This window comes from Triticum aestivum, chromosome 1D (assembly GCF_018294505.1).
Source record: "Triticum aestivum cultivar Chinese Spring chromosome 1D, IWGSC CS RefSeq v2.1, whole genome shotgun sequence".
Taxonomy (NCBI): Eukaryota; Viridiplantae; Streptophyta; class Magnoliopsida; order Poales; family Poaceae; genus Triticum; species Triticum aestivum.
This window is the reverse complement of record NC_057796.1, coordinates 27,267,293-27,289,505: the sequence shown is the minus strand read 5'-3', so window position 1 is coordinate 27,289,505 and position 22,213 is coordinate 27,267,293. Positions and strand designations below refer to the sequence as shown.

Genomic DNA, 22,213 nt, shown 5'->3' with positions numbered 1-22,213 from the left:
CGCGGCCGGCTCGCCCCCCGCTGACTGCGCAGGCGGCAGATTAGGCCAGCCGCCTTGAGCCGCCCCAGTCGGCGGGGTCAGTGCCGCCGCCCTCTCCAGGATGACGACGTCGTCATCCCTCTCCAGCCACGGCTGGTCACCGCCGGTTTCTTCTGGCGGGGGCTCCGGGGCCCCAGGCGCCGCGACGCGCAGTGGGGTGACCAGCAAGGCCCCCTCCGCCATCGCCGCAGCCACAGCCTCTGCTTGGGCCTTGGCTGCGGCGTCAGTGCGCGCCTTCGCCGCCTCCTCCGCCTGTGCCGCCTTGGCGGCGGCCGCCCTCAACGCCTCCGCCTCCCGCGCCTCCCGCTCCTCTCGCACCTCCCGCGCGTTCCGCTCCGTCGCCGCCTGAAGATCGGCACGGGGGTCCACGCGGCGAGTAGTGCTCCCAGATCCTCCAGGCGACCCAACGACGGAGGCGGCAGCAGCCCGCTCGAGCGACAATGGAGCCCTGGTTTTTTGGAGAAAAAGACAAGGACTCAGTAGCTACCAGAGAAAAGAAAAAAAGAATACACGAAGAAGTATATACTTACGCCGACACCGTCTGCGGCTGCTTCACCGCCTTGCGGAAGCGGGCCGCTTTCGGGGCCGCCTCCTCCCGCCTGGTCGCCGCTGCCCCGCCTCTGGGCTTCTTCGGCCGACTGCCGAACAAGCCCGGCGCGGCACGACGCTTTTGCCCGCCGCCCCGAGCAGGCGGCGCAGCGGAGGAACCCGCGCCGTGGCCAGGCGCCGGCTGGCGGCGTGGGACGACTTCAGCCTCGTCATCGTCCGGCCAGTCGTCAAAGCTGACTCCAAGCCCGGAGCCGCCTGCTTCGCCGCCGGCTTGGCCACCGCCCGCCTCGGTGTTGTCGTCCATAGCGGCCGCCCCCAAGTCGGGGTCCTCCAGATCGTGCTCCGTCCGGTCGGGGACGAATCGGCGCTCCGCGTCCGACCCGCCTGCAGGCCGAAGAAGAGGGCTCTGTCGAGACAAGCCGACTAGTCAGAGTCGGCCAAAAGGAACTCGGCGACAAAACTGAGAGAAGAGAAAGAGAAAAGAGAACATACCGTGGGCGGCGGATGGGCTCGGCAATATGGCTCCTTGCCGAACTGCCACTCTGCGGAGAGCTTGCAGTTCGCAAGGTAGTTCACCATATAGGCCACCTCGTCGTGCGGCATGTCTTTGGTGCACATCCGGCTCGGATCGAGCTGGCCGCTCATCTGACAGATCAGATGAGGGCGGCTCTGGAGCGGGAGCACCCGGCGCGTGACGAAGGCGGCCAGCAGGTCGGGCCCCGACAAGCCCTCCGACTGGATCATCGCCCGCACTCGGGCGACAGCTGCGGTTCCAGCCGGCGTCAGCGTCACGGCCCGATAGGACCACTGGGGCCGCCTGCCTACCGGTGGGCCGGCTACGTAAGCCGGCAGATTGACGTAGTCGCCCTGCGGGGCGACGTTCTTCACGTAGAAGTATGACTTCTGCCATAGCTTCACCGACTGGATCAGCGTGATGACGGGGAAGGGGTTGTCGGCAGCCACCCTCCGCATCGCGACGAAGGCGCCAGTCTGAGCCGGCACGCCCTGCATGCGCGTGCCCAGCTTGGACTGGAAGAACTCCCCCCAGAGCTCGAGGGTGGGGAGGACGCCGAGGTAGACTTCGCACAAGGTGACGAAGGCGGACAGCAGCACCACTGTGTTCGGGGTGAGGTGGTGCGGCTGGAGTTGGTAGAACTCGAGAAAGGAGCGGAAGAAGGCGCTCACGGGCAAGCCGATGCCGCGCAAGAAATGCGAGCGAAAGACTACCCGCTCGCCTTCCTCCGGCTCCGGCGTAATCTCCTTCGCCGGCGCAAGACGGACCTCCACCTTGTCCGCGCCGGGCAGCCGCCGCGTCTTGCGGAGGAACTCGACGTGATCCTCGTGGACGTTGGAGCCGTCCCAATCCCCGCGGAACTGCATCGTGGCGTGGGCTGGCGAGAATGAGCGCGGCGGCGGAGGATCGAGTGGTGGAGCGGTGCGGCGGCGAGGCGCTGTCGCAAGAAAGAGCAGAAGGAAGAAGATGGCGGAGAGGGGAGGGGCGTGCGAGCGCCTGCCGCTCTCCCCTTCCCCCTACTTATAGCTTCGCACGGTGAAGCCGGGGAGGCAGGGCGTGGGGTGAGACGTGGGATTAACTGCACCCACTCCCCCACGCCTCGCGATTATTACGCCCTAAAGGCGTGCCGAAACCGCCGCATGAAGACGTGCGGGCGGCTTCGGGCCGCAGAGAATCCGCGCCTGGGCCTGGGAGTAGGCATGGCGGGCCCCCGACCTGCGGGGACGTCCCGTCGCGCGCGTGGGCTGGCAGGCTTTTTAGCCAAGGGATGCCACGTGGTTCGCAGGCGGCAAGTGGCCGGCCCGTGGCCCGGTGCGCGCGCTGGAAGGCTCCCGCCCTCCGACTCCAAAATTTCTCGCCGAGACGGCGCACCCAACCGAAGCCGGCTCCCAGCTGCCGGCTCGTCAAGATAGGAAGCTGACCAAGCTTCTCGACTGCCACCCAACCTCGAAGCTCAATCAGCTTCGGGGACTACTGTCGGAGTAAATGGCCACGGGTAGCCTAACCGACTACCCCTGGCTCTTCAAAAATTGTCAGGCCATTTGAGCCTTCAAGCATTAAAGGCATTGGGCCGCCTCCCCCGGCCGGCTACCCTAGGAGCCGACCCTCAAAAGGCGACCCAGCCTCAGAAACCTCCCCCAAGATAACTACGAGATGGCCGACTCCAGGAGGCCGGCCATGGAGAATGCCGACTCCCAAGAGCCGGCCATGGAGAACGCCGACTCCAAGAAGCCGGCCAAGACCGCACCCACCAAAACTACGCCCGAATAACGGTGAAAAGACGGGGTGTGGAAACAGTGCGGCCCACTACCCCCGAATCCCGAGGCAGGCATGGCCACAGGACGCCGTACGGGTCAGCCATCTCCCGTCCGGCTCGGCCCTGTAGCCATGCTGGCCTCAACGTCATCCACGACAGACGCCAGTATGGCCCGCGGGCGGCGGGCCCCTTTAGCCAGAGAGAGGCACGAAGGCGGCCCGGCCTCCCCCAGTCGGCCAGGGGCGTAGCCGGCCCCCAGAAGCCGGCTACCCCCCTCCCTTGAAACATGCGCCACATTAAGGAGACAAGACGAGGTAAGGCTACAGTGAGAGCCCTCAAGGCGGCACAGTGTAGGCACGCTTACCTCGACAAAGCCCTCGTCATCAGGGGCGAGGCTACAGTAAACAGCCGCCGACAAGACCCCCAGGCGGTGGGGCCGGCCTGTCGACCAAGAGGCCGGCAGCCGGCGGGACCCACCAGTCGGCGGGCCCCAATGGCCGGCGGAGAAGCCGGCGAGCACAGACACTGACGACTGGGACCCGCGCCCAGCCGGATTACAATTGTACCCCCGGGGGGTAGGCCTATATAAACCCCCCGGGGCACCCATGCAAAGGGTTGGCTTCTTAGAGTTACACACACACCATATAGAGAGGGAAGCGAGAGCTAGACTTGCTCCTCTTCTCCCTTGAACCCAACAGCTCAAGGAGCACTTGTAGCTACCCTTTCTGATCTAGTGATCATGCGGAGACCCCGCAGAGCAGGACTAGGGGTGTTATCTCCACGAAGAGCCCCGAACCTGGGTAAGATTCGCCGGCGAGCATGTCTTCGCCTCATCCCGTTTCCAGGCACCGGCGACGTCTTACTGGCTCCCACAATGATAAGCCACCCGTTGGCATATGTCGCACCTACCACCCGACATCACCTAATGTTCCTATATTGGTTTCAAAAAGCATGTGCGCCACCCACTGGTCCAGCTAGTTCCACTTTCCTGATTTTTCTCTTAATGCTTAGGGTTTTCCCCTTTTATCTACTCTACTATGATCTGCGTAGGTGCTTTCTGTCGTACTAGCATTACTCCACCCTTCAAGCTAAACAACACAACACTCAGAATTCGAAAGCTTAGTTGTTCAAATATGATTGTGATATGATACTGATATTAGTTAACCGACACATTTAATTGGTTAGCTAAAGGTCCCACTTGAGTTTCCAAATGCATGTCGCGACATATAGAGAGACAGCATAATTGCATTTCTTTGTCACTTGTTGACTGTACTTTCTTGTCCATACCAAATCTTAGTTGTTATTTCAAAGCAAACATCGGTTGCTAACTACCCTTTGTGCGGTTTGCAGCTTCAGATCTACCATCCCACTGCCACGGTCACCACTGTACTCATCATGCTTATGGTTTCCCCATTTTATGATGACCACAATCAGCCTACGTGGTTCGTGTCGTAATAGCACCGCTCCACCCATCGAGCTAAACAAGCTTAGTTGTACAAATTCATATGATATTATGCTGATATTAGTAAAACTGAGAGATGTTTAATTGGTTAGCTAAATGTTCCTACTTTAGTTTTGAAATGCACGTGAGCCACATATGGAGAGACCGAAAAGAATAGTATTTCTCTGTGCGCTCTGGTTCACCATGGGTGGCCAACCGACATTGTATTGAAAGACTTGTAATATCTTCAATCTGCTTGCTCTTCTGCTCTTCTTTAAGATGATCCTCTTCTCTTGCGGTCGACTGGTCAGGTCGAGTTGTTCTCCCATAGTATATTTTGAATATGTCAGGTCAGGTCGACTTGTTCTTCTTTACTATATGTTGAAGCTGTCATCTGCGAAATGTCATCACTTCTGGAGCTCTCATATTTTGGGTAGTAGGCACATTATATTAATGCACACACCAAATTACAGCATGCATGACATCTCTTAAAAGAATTGTAGAGATAGCACAAAGGGGTTTACAGGGAGGCAGTATTGGATTAGAATCACTTCTGCATTACAAAGAAAATCTCACTTGTTTTTATGTTTTCATGCATGTCAGATATTAAACATTATCAAAATGAATATGAGAATGGGCGCACGAGAGGAATATTGCGGAACAATCCACTAGCTAACAAACTTGGCATGGTGGAGGATGGCCAATCTTATTCACCCATCAAGGTGCTTGCTATAACTTTGCAAAGTTGTATTGGTCGCACATATTTTGCATCTGACCTCTTGCATTACTTCTACTTTGCTACACCATCTGCTTAGTTTAAGCATCATATATGAGTATATGCCATACCTATCCATTTTCTGTACCTATTCCATGTGTCGTCACACTATGTTTTTCCAGCCAAATGTAGTTATTTCGTAATAGATGTCCAAAAGGAAGAGGGTGAGTGCAGATCCTCAAGGAGTACAAACTAGGTATTTGGAAAAGGTAGTGATACCTGTTAAATCAGATAGATCAGCAGCCATAGAAAACACAGGCCCAATTGTACCACACTTTACCCCTACTCCAGTGGCCAAACCCCTATTAGAACTGCCGAGAGCCCAGCGTCAGGTACTGTCTATGATATCAATTCAAAATTTGAACTCCTAAATTTCTGCATGTGCCTTATCTTCTCTCTTGTATGAAAACTAATTTCAGATGAATCTACTTGCTCAAAGGATCATACGATCTCACAGCAATACTGGGTTCTGCATTGCTCTTGTCAGTACCTCTCTCCCTTTTGCCTTGTAACGCTGTACTTAATTAATTGCTATTTGATTATGTATCATCAGTCTGCACCTGAGCTTCATTGTCCTCTGTTTCTTCCAATATTATGTGATCTATATTTACTCTTTGCAAAATGTAGAATAATGGCAACGCTTATAAAGAATTTTCTTTGTGGAATTTATTGAATTATCCTTCCATCAACATGGAGAAGGGCTTTGTCCAGCCCATGTTAACATGTAATGTAAGTTCATCCTTCTCAAGCCTTCAAACTTTGTTCTAGTATAGATTTGGATAGGCATCATTTCCTCCACTGCTGTTTGCTTTGCTGTTTACATCTGATTGGATGTTTGCAAGAACTACCAGTTTCAAATTGTAGTTGTAAAAACATGTTCCTTATGCTTATATTTTTGTGAAACCTGTTACATGTCTCCTTATGCTTATATTTATAAACAAGGAGACACGTAACAGATCCATTTATTTGCTTATATTTTTGTGAAACCTATTACGTGTCTCCTTGTTTCTCTTTCAGAGTCGTATCTCTTATGCCAGGCAGAACTTTAGGGAAGATAGTGAGCCAAACCATCTTGAGGACAGCGAGATGACCCCAAGGTCCTACTATGTGTAGCCTATCGGCTTAGTAGTTGGAATTTTAGTTGTAGTGCTTTTACCATGAGACGCGCTACTGGTACATATGTATCTGTAGCACCGTTATTCTGCACGCGCTACTGCTATGTAGCAGTACCGCGCTTTTCTAACAAGCTCTGCTGCTAAAGTTCTGTGTATAAAGTTTTCCCTAGTAGTGTTTCTCGTCCGATGACGGCATTTTCTATGTTCATAATTCAAAGATTAAACTTCTACAATTAAATATATGTACTACAAAAACTAAATTAGATCATTATTATTTATCACGGGTTGATATCGGGCTACCGAGTCTTTTCTTGAAATCCAGGCCACTCGATATTTTCTACATATTCTAGCACAAGTCATGCCAAAATTCACGGAAAAATCCAGCATGACCTTTGCTAAAAAAGGACATATCGAGCGCCTGAAATTTGCCGGAACGGAAATTAATCAACACTCCGGCAAAACATAGGCCACTCGGAGGTGTAACATGCAAACATGACCGACCACTTGGGAAAGCACATATCCTATTTGAGCAACACAAGATATAAATGTTTTTATCTACATCATATGAGCATTCAAACTTGATGGTCATTGCATTTCAATGGTTGAAAACATGAACAAAAACATTTAAAAATATCTTATAGGACTCATATTGACATGGAGATTTGGCTGGTCTCACCTCGAGGTCGGAGGGGGTCGGTGACGGGGACGACGATGGGGATGATGGAGGGGCTCCTTGATTTCTGCAAAAACAAAAACCCTATAAGCTATCAACTAATCAAATTCACACGCCTTGCATAATGGTGTCCAATTTGAGCATTCAATAAGCAAAACCAAATCGTAAAATAAATAAGTATTCAAATTAGCAAGCATTCAATAAGCAAAACTAAATCATCTCTTGCATCCGTACATCGTCGAATATTATCACTAATACATCTCGAATAGTACCATACATATAACATCACTAATACAACTAAAAGCCTAGCGAACGACGGGTACCGGCACGGGCGGTGGACACCCAAAGAGAAGGAACCGTCACAGGATCATAGCTCTAGTGAGATCCCTGAAGAACCTACCAGGTATTGGAGAACCTGCCCTCCAACGTAACCGTGTAGCGACGGACGTGCTCGTCCTCCTCGCTGACACGGTGGCGTACCACCTCCGCGGGGTCCTCAAGCCTCTGCACCGTCACTGGCCCACGTGACCGCCACCAAAGAAGGTTCGGGTCAACGACAGGCTGGCTCTTCACCAAGCTACGCCCCCGGTAGGTAGCACTTCCCAGTACCGGACCGGCGGAGCCCAGTCCCAGACATGGCCCCTCTGATCAAGCAGGTGTCCTCCGCCGAGTCGACGACGAGGATGCGGGATAGGCATCGTCGACGTTGATGCGAGCATAATTGCTTTAACTAAAAATATAACAACAAATGTGACATGTTAAAAATATGACATGTCCACTTCAATACGAATCAACCTAGAATAATGTTAAATACACCGAAAAATAAACTAGTTCTATTAATTTTCTTACTATAATTAAACTAGTTCTATAGTAAAATTTTAATTAGATCATCAAATCTCATATACCTAAATTTTCTTACTAAAAATAAACTAGTTCTATTTATTCAACTAAACACTTACTATAAAAAAATAAACTAGTTCTTACTAAAAGTAAACTAGTTCTATTAATTTTCTTACTAAAAATACACTAGTTCTATTAATTCAACTAGTTCTTAGTAAAAATAAACTAGTTGAACTAGTTCTATTAATTTTCTTACTTATTCTATTAAACAATACAGCCCTAGTTCTTAAGCATCTACAAGTACTAACTAATTACATGAACCCTACCTAGGAACTACTGCCCTAATTAGCATCTAATTTGATGAACCCTAACTAATTTGATGCTCTCTACAATTTGATGAACCCTAGGAACCCTAGCTAGGCAGATGTAGGGGAGGAGGAGGTGTAGGCGTGCTCACCTCGGGTGCCGGCGGAGTTAGCGAGCGGCCGAGGGAGGGGTAGGAGGCGTCGAGGTCGGGGCTCGGGCGCGCGGCGGTGGGCGGCGATGTAGGGCGGCATGGAGGTCGGGGTCGGGGGCGGCGTCGAGGTCGGGGTCGGAGGCGTCGTCGAGGGCGTGCGGATGGTGACGGGAGAGCGCGCGGTGACCGACGGCGATTCCGGGCGACGACGGCGGCGACAACAGGCGAGTTTGATTTGGGGGAAGTGGCCGTGGGGAAGAAGAACCGCGCGGTTAAGTCAAAAATAGCAGTAGCGCGTTCCAGGAAAAGCGCTACTGCTACATTAGCTATAGCTAACTTAGCTATAGAGCTGGCTGACAAAATGCGCTACTACTAAGTTAGCTATAGCGCCTGTCCTAAAAGCACGCTGCTGCTACACCTTTCTCCTTTATTCTTCTTTTTCATTTGTTTTCCTTCACATTTTATTTTTTTCCTTCCCGCTTTTCTATTTCTTCCATTTTCATTTACTTTTCTATACGTTTTTCATTTTATTTTCCTTTCATTAGCAGTAGCGCTTTCTACATAAAACACGCTGCTACAACAACCTTAGTAGCAGCGCGCTTTGCTTAAGCTCGCTACTACTATTGGTAGCCTGGCGAGAACAGTAGGGGAATTGTAGTTGTAGCGCTTCTTCCCTAAGACGCGCTACTGCTATAAACTTAGCTGCAGTGCGTTTGTTTGCCGCGCGCTAGTGGTAAGTAGTAGGAGTGCTTGTTTTTGTCCCACTCTACTGGTAAGATTCTGTGTATAAGGTTTCCCCTAGTAGTGAACCTATCTCACGAAGTTCCGTTAAGTTTTGTGTGATTGAAGTTTTCAAGTTCTTGGTGAGATGTCGATATGAGGAGAATAAGGAGTGACAAGACCCTAAGCTTGGGGATGCCCAAGGCACCCCAAGGTAATATCCAAGGAAGATCCAAGCAACTAAGCTTGGGGATGCCCTGGAAGGCATCCCGTCTTTCGTCTTCAACATTATCGGTAACCTTACTTGGAACTATGTTTTCATTCGTCACATGATATGTGTTTTTCTTGGAGCGTCAATTTGTTTTGTTAGGATTTTCTTGCTGTTATTTAGAATATTTTTTTGCATCTTTTATTTCAATAAAAGTGGCATTGATATCCTTTACTATGCTTATTTTACAAGTCTACATGTTGCTGTTTGAAAATAGAAAGTTTACCGCTCTTGCAAAAATTCCCTAGAAAAGTCAGAATGTGATAAAATGTTGAAACTTTTTGCAAAATAATCTCTGATACATTTTGTAAAGTGTGATACTTTTTTCAGAATTTTTGTAGTTAGCGAAGTATGATGAATCTTGCATTCTTTACAGACTGTACTGTTATGTTTGCATTGTTTGCATATGTTTGCTTGTTTCATGATTCTATTTGGGGATAGGAGTATTAAATATGCAGAGGCATTTAGTATGCAATGTTGAATAATAATTTTAGTGATTTGCTACAGTAGAGGATGATAAGTTTTTGCATTGGTTTATACTAACTTATATCACGAGTTCTTGTTGAGTTTTGTGTGGATGAAGCTTTTGAGGTTTAGGAAAACCGTGATATGAGAGGAATTAAGGAGACACAAAAGCTCAAGCTTGGGGATGCCCAAGGCATCCCAAGATAATATTTCAAGAATTCTCAAGCATCTAAGCTTGGGGATGCCCCGATAGGCATCCCACCTTTTTTCTTCAACAATTATCGGTTAGTATCGGTTGAGCCTAAGATTTTGCTTCTTCACATGAGTTGTGATATTCTTAGAATGTCATTTTATTTTCATTTTGCTTGCTGTTTTAATAAAATACTTAGATCTAAAAGTTTTTAAATAAAATAGAGTCCTCAAATAGTTGCCAGGGAGGCTCGGTAAGGGGCACTCACATCCCGTCAACGAAGCTCTTTTCTATGGAATTGCTCTAGTGCTTCACTTATATCTTTTTGGGCACGGTGTGCTTTAGTATTTTTGAAGAAATTCTCTTTTGCTTCACTTAAATTAATTTGAGAGAAATAAATAATATGCTCATGATCTTCACTTATATTTGTTTGAGCTTATCAAAAGCAACATATGAAAATTAGTTCCAAAGTGATAGATATCCAAGAAGGATATAATAAAAAAATTCATGAAGATAATTGGACAAAATAAACTTGACTCCTAGTAATAGTTTTGAGATATGATGATGTGATATGTGAGTCATGTTGATGAGTAATTATGCTTTAGTAAGAATATTTGTGTTAAGGTTTGTGATTCCCTATGCAAGCACGAAAGTCAATAGTTGTGCAATGTAATTACATCCTACTTGTGGTGCATTATTCGGTTTTAATTATGCTCAATGCTCTCTTATGAGATTATTCGTTTATTGGTTGCTCGCTTCCCAATCTTTTGCTAGCCATCATTTTGCACTAAGTATGATCACTACTTGTGCATCCAAAATCCTTTAAACCAGTTTTGCCTCATGAGTCCTCTATGCCTACCTATATGCGGTATTCTTTTGCTGTTCTAAGAAAATTTGTATGTCCCATCTCTAATTTTCAAAATAAATTTCACTTTTGTGTGCTCATACCGCTCGCAACGCGGTGAGGGGTGGCCAATATTTTCCATGCTAGATGTGTTATTCTCAAGATGAGTGTTTATTCACTTGTCATTGCATGAGAGTAAGGCAAATATATTAGGGATGCCCAGTCCCGATGAAAAATGAATTTACTTTATGTTGTCAAATAATAAATTCCTTGGAAAGTGTTGGTATGGAGGGCTCACGTGGATACGGTTAGCCATGGAAAGTGAAAGTTTGGTGGAAAAAGGAATAAACTTTATTTTCTGTTTGGGAACCGCCTATGATATATCTAGCATGGAAAGTGTTGGGAGCTCTAAGTCGCTTTTGTTGGTGGGTAAAGTATGCATCTGAAAATGTTTTTATCTCTCAATTTTCGCTTTGAGCTCTGGCACCTCTGCAAATCCCTACTTCCCACTGTGAAGGGCCTTTCTTTTACTTTATGCAATTTTTATTTTTAATTTGAGTCTCCACCTTCTCTTATAAAGCACCAACTAGGAGGCACTATGATCGTACTTGAGCATTAGGTGTAGCTAATATGCGAGTGTGTTTCATGAATGGATCAATGATTGAGCATGACGGGCTAGGGATAACTTATGTTAGCATTGATATTTTGAAAGACATGGTTGGTTGTTGATATGCTTGAGTATTTAAGTCCTCATGTCAAAACTAGACTATTGCTTTGAACTATATAAAAGTCCAAATATCCATTCTATAAAGAAAAGAATATGAGATGACATGTTAGGCAGCATTCCACATCAAAAATTCTGTTTTTATCATTTACCTACTCGAGGACGAGCAAGAATTAAGCTTGGGGATGCTGATACGTCTCCAACGTATCTATAATTTTTTATTGTTCCATGTTGTTATATTATCATTCTTGGATGTTTTAAAATCATTTATAGTCATTTTATATCATTTTTGTGTACTAACCTATTGACATAGTGCCAAGTGCCAGTTGCTATTTTTTGCTTGTTTTTTACATTGCAGGAAATCAATATCAAACGGAGTCCAAACACCGCGAAACTTTTTGTGGATTTTTTATGGACCAGAAGACCACCAATAGGCCAGAGCAGCACCTGGGGGTGCCCCAAGGGGGGCACAACCCACCATGGAACGCCTGGGTGCCCAGGCACGCCCAGGTGGGTTGTGCCCACCTCGGTGGCCTCCCACACCCCCTCTTTACCGTATAAATTCACAAATATTCTAAAAACCCTCGGGGTTTACCTAGATCATAAGTTCCGCCGCCGCAAGGCTCTGTAGCCACTTAAAACAAATCTAGACCCTTTCAGGCACCCTGCCGGAGGGGGGAATCATCACCGGTGGCCATCTTCATCATCCAAGCGGCCACCACGATGAGGAGGGAGTAGTCCATCCTCGGAGCTGAGGGTTTGTACCAGTAGCTCTGTGTTTAATCTCTCTCTCCCGTGTTATTGAGATGTGACAATCTTGATGTATCACGGGCTTTGTTAATATAGTCGGATCGTACGGTGTTTTCCCCTCTCTATCTTGTTGTGATGAATTGAGTTTTTACCTTCGAGATTTCGTTGCTATCGGATTGAATACTTTTATGGATTTGAGAACAGTTTATATATGTCTTCCAATTGAATACTCATGGTGACAATGGGGTATCGTATTGATTCACTTGATATATGTTTTGGCACTCAACTCGCGGATTCCCGAGGTGACATTGGGGTAATCTATGCATAGGGGTTGATGTTCGTTCTTGTCTTTGTTTCTCCGGTAGAAATCTTGGGGCAGTCTTTGAAGTTCTTTGTGTTGGATCGAGTATTATGAATATGAATTTGCTTTGGTGTTATTTTAGTACGAACTCTAGGATAGATAGAACAGAAAGAATAGCTTTGTGTTATTTTAGTACAAACTCTTGAATAGACCGAACAGAAAGAATTACTTTGAGGTGGTTTCGTACCCTACAAACAATTTATTCTTATGTTCTCCGCTAGATAGGAACTTTGGAGTGATTCTTCATCGCACTTCGAGGGGTGGTTATATGATCCAATTATATTAGCACTGTTGGGAGATTGCACTAGCGAATGTACGGACCCTAGGCCTCATTTTCAAGCATTGCAATACCGTTTTTGTGCCCTTTTACTATTTGCTACCTTGCTGTTTTTATTTATTCAGATTATAAAAATATATTTCTACCATACATATTACACTTTTATCCCCATCTCTTTGCCGAACTAGTGCACCTATACAAATTAACATTGTATTGGGTGTGTTGGGGACACAAGAGATTTCTTGTATTTGGTTGCATGGTCGTTTGAGAGAGACCATCTCCATCCTACACCTCTCACGGATTGATAAACCTTAGGTCATCCACTTGAGGGAAAATTGCTACTGTCCTTCAAAACTCTGCGCTTGGAGGCCCAACACGTGTCTACAAGAATAAAGTTGCGTAGTGGACATCAATGCTCTTCCTTGACTTTCACCATGAGGGACTCTCGATTGGTAGTCTTAACTTCTCTCATGTACCTGATGACCCACAAGTATAGGGGATCTATCATAGTCCTTTCGATAAGTAAGAGTGTTGAACCCAATGAGGAGCAGAAGGAAATGACAAGCGGTTTTCAGTAAGGTATTCTCTGCAAGCACTGAAATTATCGATAACAGATAGTTTTGTGATAAGCTAATTTGTAACGGGCAACAAGTAATGAAAGTAAATAAGGTGCAGCAAGATGGCCCAATCCTTTTTGTAGCAAAGGACAAGCCTGGACAAACTCTTATATAGAGAAAAGTGCTCCCGAGGACACATGGGAATTATCGTCAAGCTAGTTTTCATCACGCTCATATGATTCGCGTTCGTTACTTTGATAATTTGGTATGTGGGTGGACCAGTGCTTGGGTGCTGCCCTTTCTTGGACAAGCATCCCACTTATGATTAACCCCTATTGCAAGCATCCGCAACTACAAAAGAATTATTAAGGTAAACCTAACCATAGCATGAAACATATGGATCCAAATCAGCCCCTTACGAAGCAACTTATAAACTAGGGTTTAAGCTTCTGTCACTCTAGCAACCCATCATCTACTTATTACTTCCCAATGCCTTCCTCTAGGCCCAAACAATGGTGAAGTGTCATGTAGTCGACATTCACATAACACCACTAGAGGAGAGACAACGTACATATCATCAAAATATCGAACAAATACCAAATTCACATGACTACTTATAGCAAGACTTCTCCCATGTCCTCAGGAACAAACGTAACTACTTACAAATCATATTCATGTTCATAATCAGAGGGGTATTAATATGCATAAAGGATCTGAACATATGATCTTCCACCAAATAAACCAACTAGCATCAACTACAAGGAGTAATCAACACTACTAGCAACCCACAGGTACCAATCTGAGGTTTTGGGACAAAGATTTGATACAAGAGATGAACTAGGGTTTGAGAGGAGATGGTGCTGGTGAAGATGTTGATGGAGATTGACCCCCTCCCGATGAGAAGATCGTTTGTGATGACGATGGCGATGATTTCCCCCTCCGGGAGCAGAAGATGGGCATCGGAGGCCTAGCAGGGGCCCACGAGGCAGGGGGGCGCGCCCCCACCCTCATGGCCAGGGTGTGGGCCCCCTCTGGTTAATACTTTCTCTAGTATTTTTTATTAATTCCAAAAACTGCCTCCGTGAAGTTTCAGGACTTTTGGAGCTGTGCAGAATAGGTCTCTAATATTTGCTCCTTTTCCAGCCCAGAACTCCAACTGCCGGCATTCTCCCTCTTCATATAAACCTTGTAAAATGGACGTATCAACTCCCCCAAGAAATGTGACATAACGTGTAATAACAGCCCATAATGCACATAAATATCGATATAAAAGCATGATGCAAAATGGACTTATCAACTCCCCCAAGCTTAGACCTCGCTTGTCCTCAAGCGAAAGCCGATAACGAAAAATATGTCCACATGTTTAGAGATAGAGGTGTCGATCAAATAAAATACGGACATGAGGGCATCATGATCATTCTTATAAGAGAAACATATATATAAATTGTCATATGATTTCTGATGCTCAAGTAATAATTGATTCACAATGTCAAGTATGAATCAGAAACTTCATTGAGAACCAACAAACTATAATCTCGGTCATTGGAGCAATTGTTATCATAACATCGGAAAGAGTCATTATAAGAGCTTTTCAGCAAGTCCACATACTCAACTGTCATTTAGTCTTTCACAATTACTAACACTCACACAATACTTGTGGTTATAGAGTTTTAATCGGACACAGAGAAAGATAGGGGCTTATAGTGTTGCCTCCCAACCTTTTACCTCAAGGGCAATGTCAACAATAATAGTTCATGCTAACTTACATCCAATTGGATATATATATATCAGGATCTTTCCAACACACTGTGCTTGCCAAAGGATAAAGTGTAAAAAGGAAAGGTGAAGATCACCATGACTCTTGCATAAGGTATAAGACAAGAATAAAGGATAGGCCCTTCACAGAGGGAAGCAAAGGTTTTCATGTGCTTTTATGGTGGGATGCACGAAATCTTAATGCAAAAGACCGTCACTTTATATTGCCACTTGCGATATGGACCTTTATTATGCAGTCCGTCGCTTTTATTGCTTCCACATCACAAGACCGTATAAAGCTTATTTTCTCCACACTAATAAATCATACATATTTAGAGAGCAATTTTTATTGCATACAACAATGACAACTTACTTGAAGGATCTTACTCAATCCATAGGTAGGTATGGTGGACTCTCATGGCAAAACTGGGTTTAAGGATATTTGGAAGCACAAGTAGATCTCTACTTGGTGCAAAGAATTTGGCTAGCATGAGGGGGAAAGGCAAGCTCAACATGTTGGATGATCCATGACAATATACTTTATTTCAGATATAAGAAAACATAACCCATTACATTGTCTTCCTTGTCCAACATCAACACTTTAGCATGTCATATTTTAATGAGTGCTCACAATCATAAAAGATGTCCAAGATAGTATATTTATATGTGAAAACCTCTCTTTCTTTATTACTTCCTATTAATTGCAACGATGACAAAAACTGTGTTTGTCAGCTCTCAACAACTTTTATTCATCATACTCTTTATATGTGAAGTCATTACTCTCCATAAGATCAATATGATCTTTTTTTATTTCTTTATATTCTTTCGCTTTTCTTTTATTCCCTCGCGATCATAGCAAGATAATCAAGCCCTTGTCTCAACACTAATCTTTATTATATATAGCTCACGAACTCGATTACAAAGAAGGATCATAAAGCAAAACTCAAAACTAAATCATACTAAAACTTTATTCTACTAGATCAAGATATTACCAAAAGGATCGAACCAAGAAAAACGGTAAAGATAGGAGTGTGATGGTGATACGATACCGGGGCACCTCCCCCAAGCTTGGCAGTTGCCAAGGGGAGTGCCCATACCCATGTGATTATATCTCTTTCCTCGGAGGTGGTGATGATGGAGTTGTTGATGATGTAGGCTTGTCGTCCATCTTCCAAGGCATAGGCTCACCATCATAGAAAGATGATCGAGTCTCCGGAATCCTCAAATCTGCATCCAAACTCATCCTCTTGAATCTATATTCATACTCACAGTTTTGGTTTTGTAGGTCATAGATCTGGGCTTGGAGGTGCTCGATTTTCTCGTGAAGCTTGAAGATGGCCTCCCCAATGTCCTTGGCGTCCAACTTGTGGTTGTTGGTGAACTCCGTGATCATTATGTGATTGGTGTCGAGTCCACCCTCTACCATCTCCTGACAATTGAAGACTTGTTGTTCCATTGCTTCAAGCCTTGTCTCCATGCTTTCGGTCCTCCTTGGTCCCTCAACATCGCGGATGTGCAGCACCCCCTCATGCATCTCAATGGTTTGAGAATGTTGCAGCACTTCCGCGAGGTAGGGGTTGATGACCTTCTCGAAGAACTTGTCCTTCGGGGCACTTGGAGACGTCATGGTGATCTAGATCTGTCAGAAAAACAGCTCGAAACAAAAACAGAGGATATTTGCGTGATACCATGGTCAAAACCTTCGGGAGATTATATAATGAATTTTTACCGACCAAAAGAAGTATCGTGCAAGAAGACGGAGTCCGGAGAGCACACGAGGTGCCCATGAGGCAGGGGCCGCGCCCAGGGGGGTAGGGCGCGCCCTCCACCCTGGTGGACGCCTCGTGTCCTTCCCGGACTACTTCTTGTTTTCCTATTTTCTTAAATATTCCAAAACGGAGAAAAATTGCCATTAGAACTGTTTTGGAGTCGGTTTACTTACCGTACCACATACCTATTCCTTTTCGGAGTCTGAAGCGTTCTAGAAAGTGTCCCTTATGTATTCCTCCGGGGTTACGGTTTCTATAACATTGGTTTCAACATTTTATAGGATTACCTGAGATATAATGTTTGATTCTTTGACCGTTCACCACCTTTGGATTAGTGCCTTCGAAGTTGTTGATTTTTATGGCACCGGAATGATAGACCTCCTCGATAACGTAAGGACCTTCCCATTTAGAGAGAAGTTTTCCTGTAAAATATCTTAAACGAGAGTTGAATAGCAACACATAATCACCTAGATTAAACTTACGCTTTTGTATCCTTTTGTCATGCCATCTTTTAACTTTTTCTTTAAATAGTTTGGCATTCTCATAGGCCTGCGTTCTCCATTCATCAAGTGAGCTAATGTAAAATAACCTCTTCTCACCGGCATGTTTGAAATCATAATTGAGCTCTTTAAGGGCCCAATATGCTTTATGTTCTAGTTCGAGAGGTAAGTGATATGCTTTCCCATAAACCATTTTATACTGAGACATACCCATAGGATTTTTATATGTAGTTCTATAGGACCATAATGCATCATCAAGTTTCTTGGACCAATTCTTTCTAGACCTATTAACAGCCTTTTGCAAAATTAATTTGAGCTCTCTATTGCTCAATTCTACTTGACCACTAGACTATGGGTGGTACGGAGATGCAATCTATGATTAACATCATACTTAGCAAGCATTTTATGAAAAGCACCATGAATAAAATGTGAACCACCATCAGTCATTAAATATCTAGGGACTCCAAACCTCGAAAAATAACTTCTTTAAGCATCTTAAAAGAGGTGTTATGATCAGCACTACTAGTTGGAATAGCTTCTACCCACTTAGTAACGTAATCAACAGCAACTAAAATATGTGTATACCCGTTAGAGGAAGGAAACGGTCCCATATAGTCAAAGCCCCAAACATCAAATGGTTCAATAACAAGTGAATAGTTCATAGGCATTTCTTGACGTCTACTAATCTATCTATACCTTTACCTATACTAATTACAGACTCTCTAGAAATTCCCATGTTAATCAGTAATTAGGAGCCGTTAATCTGGTGGGACCAAACTATTACGGTTTAGATCTGCGGATATAATATCCATATAGAATAAAGCATACGAGCCTGGTGGGGCCATGTTTTCACGTTGTAGATCAACCCGTATAACTTTCTGTTATAATTTTTGTAATTATGAGATTTGTTTCCTTAAATGACTCACGTACCTTTCTCAAATTGGTGAAAGAGATTAGATACTAACTGCCATCTAAAAGAATCTACTATTCCACCGATCCCCTTCCTATTCATTCTCTCTCCTCCCGATGGAAAATTTCCAGCGTCGCTTCCTCCCTCTATCCATTCTCTCTCCCCACGAACTACTCCCCACATGGGAACTATTCCACCGGGCAACCCTCTCTCGATTCTCTCTCGCTGCCCCCGCTCGGTCTCTCTCAAACTGATGCAAACACGGTTATGGCATGGATCTGGCATGCCTCAAATTTGATTTCCTCATCTGAACCAGGTTCGTTTCTCACAATGTTTTATGTAGATTTTGTTTCTTGGTCTGTTTACCATAACTTTTCTTTTGTATCCCGATTCAATTTTTACTGTCATGTCCTTCGATCGTGTTGCGCTTCAGTTCACCCAAAATAGGTACTTATTTGCTGGATTCAGATTGGATCCCGAATCATCTCACGTACAATTTTCGGATGGCTCATGGACATCTCGCTTTCTCCCAGCCAAAGCAAAGTCATGGTCTCTCATATAGTGATGCAAACAAGTTATGGCATCGATCTGGGCTGGTCAGGGAGCTTATTGCCTGCAATATGTTTTCATCCAAGATCAGGTCCGTTTCCCATACTATTTTGTATACAATTTTTTTCGTCTTTTTACAATAATTTTTCTTTTGGATTCCGATTCAGTTGTTTATTGTCGTGTCCTTCGATCATGGTGTGATCCAATTCATCCTAATTAGGTTTTATTCGTTAGATTCAGATTCAATCCCGAATCTTCTCATGTAAAATTGGTGGATAGCTCATGGAGATTGGGTTGGAGGAACACAACTATATATGCCCATAAGGTTATCTTATGAATTAAACCAGGTTACTATTTACATACAACACCAACTTCTAAGAGCCTCCCGTCCATCAAAGGGCTGCCCAATGTTTTTCTAATGATTTGTCATATGCCTTTTTCTCTCCCATTTATAGAGTACACAGTTCATGTTGCTTACGTAATACATGGCAACCAAGAGCTAATTGAAGTTTCATACTCCTTTCTTTCCAGTTTGCAGATTTAATAATCTCCACAATTTTGTGTTCCTTTCTTTCTTTTTCTTTTGAAATTGGTTTGTGGTCATAATTTGTATTATTATTTTTTCTTTGTTTGCTGTAGCAATGTCGTTTGATGTACTTGATGCACTTAGCAATGAGAAGGGTTAAATGGGCAACTAGGGTCTATAGAAGTTATAACAAATTGTCAGGCTTCTTCATAAATTTAATTGTTTCCGGGAAATATGATACATGCCAAGGTGATGAAACAGATGGTATACACATTAAAGCATTAGTCCACGAAGGTTCACGACATGATATCAAATTTTAGTGTTACATAGGCGCTGAATTTCCATCCAGTAGAATGCGACAAGATACTATTTTTTGTGCACATGATAGATAGCCTCTGCTTTTTGATTGGATACTAAATTCGAGAGATAAAATGTCTATAGTTGTTTCGAAATAGCAGAGAAAAGCTTAACAGTTTTTATCGTTGAAGTTATTTCCAGCGGGAGACGCTAGATGATTTACTTACCTCTTACACCTATATTTGTGAACAATATCCATTCCAGTGTTTTCTCCATATTAACATCGCTTTATTTAGCAGGAGTCATTGGCATCGCAACTTACATCGGACGTATTGAAAAACCCAGGCAACTCATGGTGTTTGGAAGATTTAAGATGTTGTTGTCCGAATTGAGTTAGTATACTGAATGGAACTAAATGAGGCAACTTACCATGCTTGCTAGTAGTTAGATCTCTAGGAATATAGGGGGATTAGAAATTTAATGTTACGCTATGGGGTGAGAAGGTTTACCAAATTGATGTGGATTCTTTGGGTCCTACTGTTATAGTAATATTAACCGCTGCCAGAAAATATAAAGGTCTGTATTTATATTAATGGGATGTAAGTATTGCTATGTGCATATTTATTTATACAGAAGTTAATATCAAGTGCATGCAGAGTTGCAGACTAATCGCTGTCATTTCTAGGAGCAACCCATGTTCCAAATGAGGTGTAATAGTTATCCTGCAATTATATAAAGAACTATTTTTCTACCACATGAACCAATACTTCTGTAAATGCAAAAAGCACGTATTGCCCCAAGACGCCATTCTGGAGGAAATGGAGGAAGCCCACTTACACAATTCAAGGGCAAATGCTATGTAAAAGAAGAACACTACAAGAAAAGGCTAAAATCACTTCTGAATCAGAAAACTGATATTCCTTTGTTATATTTTATTATGTGCTAAAGTTAAATACTATAGACTCAATAATTATATTGCAAATGTTGCAAATGGCACAAGGAAGTATAAAAGCAAGGCAACAACTTCTATCCCAACTATGAAAAGGAACCTAATCGGACATGTTGAAGGTGCATCTCATTATTTAGGAAGTATTTTTTCATGTACTGACCTATGTATGCCACATTATGTAGCGGGCTCCCCTACTATTCCAAGGTAAAAAACATGTCATATTATTTGTAGCACAAAATTAAGCTAGGGATCTGTGATTTGAGTGCAACAACAACTTGGACGTTTTAGGAACAAGCAAATCAAGAAAATATGTTGATATCAATTGATATTTCAGTTTAGATTAGATGACTATACCTCAAGTTTTGCTACCAACATTACTATATATAAAATCTTTTTAGATTAACAATACAATTCCTCAGTGTTGCATGCAAATGTTGAATGGGAGCCTTTTCTACTATATGATGCTCTATACTGTTTAATATCTACTACATTCCACAGTATATATAATTCTTATTTTACCGTAATTAACATAAATATTTTATGTTTTTGTATAAGTATGTTGCTGACAATATATTATTGTGCAGGACACCAAAAAGACTAGGGAAGGAACACATTTTGTGTTGTATTCACATGAAGAATTGGAAAGTAAGGTTAGTCCGGAGAAAGATGAATTCTTCCCAGAATTAAGACCTAAGAGAGATTGTACAATAACCTTTAGATATGACGGCGCTGACCTAATTAATATCAGAAAACGATATTGATGTTGGACATGCAGAAATCAAAGGAACTGAGATCAGTCAAAGATCAATGGAATTCAAGAGACTCATAAAGGGAATCAAAAGATAAGTCGCACATGGATGAATATTTAGCAACATTTATGATGTAAAAGAACGTACTAGAACATCAGATTTTTTACTTTATATATACTTTGTTGTTAATTAGTCCATTTCCTTTGTGTCGGCAAATTACTAAAATGCCTTATATCTAGAGTAGATTTTAGCTTTATATATTCGACAAATGTCTAAAACAATTTAATCTTGGCGACTCATATTCAACATGTGTCAAATTCATAGTGAACCAAATAAAAAACAACATAATGTATTTGTTGCGAAAATACCAGGAAATAATCATATACATACCCACTAATCTACTTGGAATATTTAATGACAATAAAATAAAATGTAGCATATGCAGGTGATCAAAGAATCCAAAAGTGCAAAAACATAAAGCAAAATAGGTAAAGTTTGCTACCTGAGCAACCAATCTCAAACGTGCGGTACCAGAATCTAATGATAGTGAATCGGACATCATTAGCAAGGGCAAAAATGAAAGAGAAACTACAGCTGACAATCTCAAAATGCTAGCCCGTGCATCGCACGGGTTGACGACTAGTATTACCAAGTCTTTGACATTCATCACAAGACAAGACAAACTTATGGGCATCTTTGAAGAGAGTAGGCCAATAAATACCGGATTGCAATACCTTATGCGCAGTTCTATCTCCGGCGTGGTGTCCTCCATAAGCTTCCGAGTGACACTTGCGTAGGATCTGTTCCTGTTCATACTCAGGTATACAACGTCTAATAACACCATCTAATACTTCTTTATAAAGGTATGGGTCATCCCAGAAGTAATGTCTTAAA

At 43.7% G+C, this 22,213-nt stretch overlaps 1 long non-coding RNA gene across 1 annotated transcript; it reads left to right on the top strand.

Moving 5' to 3' along the window:
- The first annotated feature begins 18,346 nt into the window (after positions 1-18,346).
- LOC123163999 (uncharacterized) lies at positions 18,347-20,208 on the top strand. Its single transcript, XR_006482132.1, has 3 exons — positions 18,347-18,565; positions 18,683-18,889; positions 19,921-20,208. It is a non-coding gene; the product is annotated as an uncharacterized lncRNA (long non-coding RNA).
- The last annotated feature ends 2,005 nt before the right edge of the window (positions 20,209-22,213 follow it).